Raw genomic sequence first — 7,927 nt, 5'->3', positions numbered from 1 at the left:
GTTGCCCTGAAGGGTGTCCTGGTTCAGGGTGGGGGTTCTTCTTGGGTGCCTGGACAGCCTGGGTGAGGGGCTGAGGGCCATTTTCAGACTGGCCACACCCCCTTTCAGTGTGGAGGTCTCTGCTGGAGTGCCTGGCCAGCCTGAGTGAGTGGCTAATGGCTGTTTTCAGGGTGGCCACAGCCCCTTCAGGCTGCGGTTCCCCCCTGGAGTGCCTGGACAGACTGTGTGAGGAGCTGAGAGTTGTTTGAAGGCTGGCCAAACATCCAGCGGGGATCCTCACCCCTTAAGGGTGTGGTCAGCCTGGGTGAGGGGCTGATGGCTGTTTGCAGGCTGGCCACGGCACCCAGCCACCCAAGCTTGCAGTGGAGGCTGGCTGGCAGCAGGTATCTGGGATTTATTTATCTTTTATAATTGAAACTTTGTTGCCTTTAACAGAGGCCACAGCCAGCCAAGGAAGGTGGGAAACTTGGCTTCCTCCATCACCAGGGCAACCAAGCCTCCTGCTTGCTCTAGCTCTGTGGCTGCTGGCCATCATCTTGGTTGGGTTAATTTGCATATAGTCCCTCTGATTGGCTGGTAGGCATGGCTTGGGGCATAGCGAAGGTACAGTCAATTTGCATGTTTCTCTTTTATTAGATTAGATAAGGTCCCCAGTTAATCACTCGACTCCCACCCCACCCTCTGAAATTCATCAGTCTAAACTATGATATTATTGAATCAAGGACAAAGTTCCTTCTTTGTGTATTTGCTACACATGCAGCTAGAGCTTACTTTCCACTTTTCCTTTCAAGATTCTCTTTCACCCATGCCAACCTCTCCATTCTATCACTTATGTCTTCTTCCAGGCACTTCCCAACTTATACCTGAATAACTATCTCCCGGAATGTCATTTGTCTTTTCAGGGGTCTCGTCAAGTTTTATTTGCTAATCAAGACATGGCTGGAGTCCTACCTTCTCCATGAATCGTTCCTGTTTATCTTTGTCTTCATGGATTTCTCTCATTTCTGAAGTCCTACAGCATTAAAGTAAAAATGCTTACAGATTATCTACATAAATGTAGTAATTAATTTCATATTGTCACAGTCTGTAATAGCCTCTCAAGCATTAGTATTGGTTTTCTAAACCACATGCAGTTTTTCAAGAGCTAGGATGCTAGCTTATACTTATTTATATATCTGTTAATTTAGAGTACATACTAGACAAGTAAATGTTGATTAATTTTTTTATTAATGAGCTCCTTTTTGGCTTCCTTTACTATAATGTCTTTACCAACAAAGAAATCAACATATGTGATTTTATGAATCTATTACATATCTCTTATCCCATTAAAGTAGGGAAATAAAACAGATTAGAAGATCATCGTTATTGTCATGAATTCATTTTCTACTTGGAGAGACAAGGAAGGGAAGAACAATGCAAAACAGTACATCCAAAGATTGTGGGTTTTAAGGATATCAGACAGGTTCTCATCCACTGAATGACAGCATATGTTGTGCAAAACATCTGAAGGGATATAACTTTTTTGTCCATTGGTGAGTAAGGGGATGGACAAGAGCTTTCACTAGCAACATTTTTTAAAAAGTCTAAGATAGATGGAGATGAAGTGTTAATTCTTTTCTTAATAATGATTATACCACTTGCATAAGTGCTACCATTGTATTTCTAAAAAGGAGCTATATGTGTGCTTCTCCTCCCAATGTAGGTATTTATTAAGAAGACATGATGAAAATAAAGATTTTATTATTTCTGTACCAATGGGGGAAGGGCAGAGGTTGAAATTAGGGTGAGCGTAGAGATCCTTAGAGATAACAACATCATTGTCTCAACATTTTGGCTCTGTATAAGAAAAGTGATTTTGAGAGAGACTCATTAACAAAGAAAATAAGAGTTTATTTTCAGAAAGCCTCATAAAACAGGTGGAAAGATTATGATAACCATGTAATCCACCTACTGGCATAGTACAAATAGAAACTTTCTGTTACAGCTCAAGAATATAAATAGAAGTAAACGGTAGCATTATTATATGAATAAATGAGTTAGTCAATCAATCACTGACAAAGCATACTCTGTAATCAAAAGATTTTTCATGTTATGATTAATTCCATGTAATACAAGTCTAAATATTACATAAACCCCTTTGGCATTGAGTAATACTTCATAAGACAAAAAAAGCACTTTCCACAGCCAACGAGTGGCAGAAAGTCAGAACAATTCTCTTGGATTTCAGCATCTGGGTGGCCACTAAACAAAATCTGGGGATACTTTGAAAGTCAAAGTATAGTTCTTCATGGTCTTATATGGTAGCCATGAGCCACGCGTCATTACTTAGTGCTGGTGGAGACAGAATTGAACGAAAGGAAGAAACTCCTTGGAACTAAGCTATTACCACGTTGTAAGCATGGAACATACACAAGGTAGTATGTACGAGTGGGGGAAGCGTTGAATATTGAACAGATATTTGTCCTCCTAGATACAGAGGAGGAGGCGGCAACGATAGCATATACCGGGTATTCATCTGAACAGCCATTAATTCTGAGCACCACGTTGGCACAAAAGTTCACCAAAGAAGCGCACATCTTTAACGTCAGTTTATCAGAGTCACCTTTTGCCAGGTATGCTCAAATCTGTTTCTCTCACTTAAACAGCAAAATGTTCTCCCTCTAGCAAAGTGAAGATGATAATTGACAAAATGACCAGGACCACTTGAAATTCAAAATGGTGTTATATTCCTAAGTTCAGCCAGGATAGAAGAACCCAGAGAAATAACATTTTGATTTTACATTGGTGTTAGGCATTCGTTTCCTATAAAAGAGCTGGCAAGGGCTATTATTATTAGGCATTGTGCTAGTGATGAAGGATAGCTGTGGTCCTCTCAGATGCAAACACTCTCGCAGACACCTGCTGGGAATTCTTTTTTTTTTTTTTAAATTGTTTTATTGCTTAAAGTATTACAAAGAGTATTACATATGTCTCCTTTTTTTCCCTGCCCTTGACAATCCCCTGGGAATTCTTTAATACACACTTTATTCTGATGGTTTCTTGACCCATGTGTTAACTTCTATTTTGCATAGATTTTCCAAAACTAAAGATATAGAAAAAGGATAAATTCCCCAGAAATTCAAAATGTTTCAATAGAGGAGCTTAGTCTTATGCTTCAGCAAGGGTGGATTTATTTTCTGGGAGAATCTCAGTAAATAACCAAAACCATATTTTATTACCAGATGTGCAGATTTAATTTTTTTCTATGAAAACAAGATCAGAAACTTCCTCCAAGACAATGTCCCTTTACATGGACTAATGTTTTTCAAAAGTTTAAGAAATCCTAGATATGGAAAATATGAGCAAATGAGTCTTTATTTGCTCTTTATTCCCCACCTACATGCAGAAGAGTGAACAAATAAGTATTATTAATAATTCTTAGGCGGGTCATGTGAAAATATAAACTCTGAACTGGACAACAGTGTGGTGACTGCAGTAGGGAGTGGGGTGGGTGGAAATGGAAGAGGGCATAGAGGGGCTAAATGGTGATGGGGAATATAAAATAAATTTTAAAAATAAAATCTGCACTTCATGGTCAACAAGAGAAGACATTTTATAGAAGAATGTACACACTCCACCATTCTCAGATGCATTTACAAATAAATTGTTTTTCAAGATGGGGACTCCAATAACTGTCACCACCTTTTCTCCCCACCTGGAAACTTTCAGACGGTGCCCAAACTAGAGTTCTTCTTGACTTCTGTCTGTTTTACTTCCAATTCAGAGTCATCTTAACAAAGAGCAGGATGGCAGGCTAAAAGGCACTTTACCATCTCTCTCTTTTTGTAAGTTTTTCATAAAATCAGAGGCAATTGTAGCTAGAAGGGTCTTAACATCTATCTAATATTCACCCCTCCTTTTATGGGTGAACAAGCTTAATGGAGGAATGAGGACTCAGAATCTGTCAGCTGGATAAAGAATGAAACCTAGAATCTGAGTCTCCAAATTCTCAGCCGGTGGTGTTTGATTTCTCCAAACCATATTCCTTCCATCCACAATATCTGGAGGTCCATGCTAAGGCTCTTACTATAAAGCAAGGAGAAGTCTGCACATTACTTTTGCAGAGCATTACACATCTATATATCTATATATATAAAAGGCTAAGTGACCGGCTGACTAGCCGACCAGCTGGTAGTTATGATGCGCACTGACCACCAGGGGGCAGATGCTCAACACAGGAGCTGCCGTGCGACAGCAACTTTGCAGAGTGCCCTCTCTCACTCCGGGACCCCTCAGGGGATGTTGGACTGCCAGTTTCGTCTCAATCCCCTCAGGCCAGGCTGAGGGACCCCACCTACAGGAGGGACCCCGCTCACTCTGCAGATGCCCTTTGAGCCCTGGCACCACCCCAGGTGCAGCCCTCAGGGGAGGGACCATGGGAGGATGGCTCCAGGGCGTGTCTCGCCCAGTCCTGCCCCTCCGGCCACCTTCTAATTAATTTACTTTCAATGTGCATGAATCCGTGCACTGGGCCTCTAGTCTCAACATATGAGCATAATCCAGCCATAATGTATTTTTTTTTAAAAAAATAACAGAGCAGTTATTATAATATGGACTTTTATAATTCTAACAAAATATTTGTATATGGAAGGGACATGGTGGAAGCCTATTTAAGACAGTTAAGCAGATTTGGGGGCCACAAACCTTATATGGTAGGAAATCCCCAAGGCGTGGGTTGACTTATTTTAGCTGCATTCTCCTGTGAATTGGACACCTTCCTTTGGGGAACAAATGACTCTGTGATGCCCAGATTTAAGTTTGAAATGTGTCTACTAGCAAATGCAAAGAGCACAAAGACTCTCGTTATGGCAGGATAAGAAGATGATGCTTAGAGGCGGTGTGTCCTTGGGTGAAAATGGATAGGAAGGGAACTAGATTTACTATTATTTTGATAATATGACCAATGTGGTTTATTTTCCCTCTTACCTAGATAAATTTGTGCCATGTAAAATCTTAATTGAATTTGTTTTATTAGATTTACTTTTAAGTAAAACAAAAATAATAATGTTCTTTTGCTTATGTTCTTTAGGCAACTGTAGTTTCCCTTTTAATTCAAGTCATAGGACGGCACCAGCAAACATGTGTTTTTACATTGCAGAATTATGTCATCATAATGATAAAAACTAGTTTGTTCAAAAAAGTATAATGTTATAAACCTCATATTAAAGGTTTTTAAATTATATTACATACATTCCCATCCAGCAGATTAAGACACTGAGATTGAAAGATTACATAATTCCCCACTGCTAAAAAAAATTATTTGAATATGGGGAAAACAGATGACTCTCTTACATTCTGATACTTTTTTCTCTAGTTTTGTAATAGTGGGAACATTCTTGAATCATTGATCTCACACTGCACATTCATAATTAGTCATGAAAGCATATGGCTTCTAGGTTAGCATCTTCCCAAATGTGGTATTTTCTCTCCACCCTCACTATGTTCAGAATGATTGGGATAATCGCCTCACTTTTCTTCCTTTCTCTGTTTACATTCTAACAAGCAAACAGACAAACAAAGCAAACTGGATCTGTCATTCCTCTCTTCAAAGGCCAGTCTGTTTCATATGCGCTTCCCAATTTTATCACACACCATTCACTTCCGCTTGCCCCCACAGATATGTTCTCACCACTCTGTAAACACTGTACATCTTTTCACAACTCCTCACTCAATTTATTTCTTCTTTCTGGAATTTCTTTTGAAGGTATCCATCTCTCACTTCAATTTCATCATTTTGGACCAGTTCAAATACCAAGACTCCTTCAGTAGTCATTTCCAACAACCCAGCCACTCTCCTTCTTTAGATTTCCGGGTTACTTTTCCACACCTGTAAGAGAGCACTTGTCAGATTTTCTTTTAATTATTTAATTGCCTCTTCTGGCAAACATTTTAACAGTGGTTTTCAATTTTTTTTAAATGAAACTGCCATTAAAACACAGTTTTTACACTATGACCCAGAACACACACACACACACACACACACACACACACACACACAGGCACATTCTCACAGAGACATACTGAAACACAGCTCAGATGAGAGAATATATCCCTTACTATGCACAATGTCCTTTGATATTTTCTACCCTGATTTTTAAAATATTAGTTACAACCTAATATATTGATTAACATCTCAATAATGGACCACATTCCCAATTTGAAAAATAATCTCTTAGATGAAAAGAATTACCTCTTATCCATTTTTGCATCCCCAGTGCCTGGCATTTGGTAGGGACTCAACATACTGGTTAAATTGATGACTATGCAAAGATAATACATCTGAAAGTGGATTTTCCCCCCAACTTTTTTGTTTACCTCAGTCATAATATATTTATTGTATTTCTTCTCTGTCTTAAACCTTACCTTGAGCTATGTTCCTGTTTATATTTTTTGTTTGTTTTTTATTTGTTTTTGTTTTGCGACTTGAGTAGAGAGACAGGAATAAAGTACACATAGTTTATATTTGCTACTTGGAGTTCTGTTAAAGAGAGATGACGAGCAGGGGGTAAAACTAGTGGTCTAAGTGATTTTTAAAACTTATTTAGCCCATTTTGTTGATTATTGTGTTTTTTAATGGGCAGCAAAATCATAAATTAACTATAAGTATAATCATTTTCTGCCCAAGTTATTTTAATTAGTTGGTATAAGCTCGAGATGATTCTATTCAAGCAAAATATCTTTAAAAAAAAGAATAATATCTGTCAAGAACGTAGTTAACTCTGGTTCTCTATTTTTACATTTAGTTTGTTTCCATTTTAGTTTTTGACATTCAGTGTTTGACAGACTATGCATTTTATATTATAAATTTTATGGGCACAATTGAGACCCTGGGTTCTTATCAGGCATTAATAATCACACCAGAAACATTTTTCTTGGTCCAATGGCAACCTTTGACGTTTGTAACCAGGAGTAAACAGAACATTCAATTCAGTCCATGTGCTCATTTTGGAGCTTAGAGAATAAACCAAGCTTTTTCTTGATGCTAACAACTGAGCGGAAGTGGAAAGCTTGTGAAAAACCAGTTACAACTAAATTATGTATCCAGCTGTCAATGTATTGATTTTTATGATTATTTATATAGAACTATCTCTAGATAAAAAAAAAAAAAGAAGTATTTCTTTGTATATTTCATGTCATGGACTTAAAATACAATCAAGAGGATTTTAGTATTAACATGCAGATTCAGACAATTCCGTGATTTGAGATACTGTCTCAATGACACACTTTCTGTCTGTTGGAGAAAGGAGCTGGAAACAAAGCTGTTTCAAAATGATCATGTGACCTCAGTAAAACTGCTGTGATTACTTCTAACGATGTGGTTCTGAAATGCCTTTTATTCAGACTCCTCCTCCCTCCAAAAAAACAGTACATTGTTTTTTTAAAAAACAATATATAGCCTATCTGAATTCCAACAGCTGTCTCTTCAGCTCTGCGAGATTGTTAGGCTCTGGTTTTGCACAGCCTTGGCTGGGGCTGGAGACAGACTGCTGTAGTGATATGGGCCAGTTGTAAGATGTACCGCAATTTTCCCTTCTCTTAGGAATCACAGTCCTGTAAGGCCTATTTTCAAATATCTGAAAAAAACATTTTCATATATATTTTCTGTTTTTTTAAGGTGTTTGTAGAGGGATTACAATTCTTGAATCAGTTAGGCTTTTTTTTAGCAGTTGTATAAACTTTAAATTATATAAAGTGGAATATTTTTTGAGCTTTTAAACAAGTAGCCAATTTCCATGTTTCTTGGTCTTTTTTGTGAAAATAAATATGCTTCTCAAATTTTACTTAAAGAAAAAACAACAATATAAGTAGAGCTGTAGTAAGAAAACCAAAGGGAGGCTTCTGCCTATTTGGCCATAAAACAGGCCTTGAAGCACCTCCTAAATTCCTG

This window comes from Myotis davidii, unplaced genomic scaffold (assembly GCF_000327345.1).
Source record: "Myotis davidii unplaced genomic scaffold, ASM32734v1 scaffold433, whole genome shotgun sequence".
Lineage (NCBI taxonomy): Eukaryota > Metazoa > Chordata > Mammalia > Chiroptera > Vespertilionidae > Myotis > Myotis davidii.
This window is presented reverse-complemented; position numbering follows the sequence as displayed.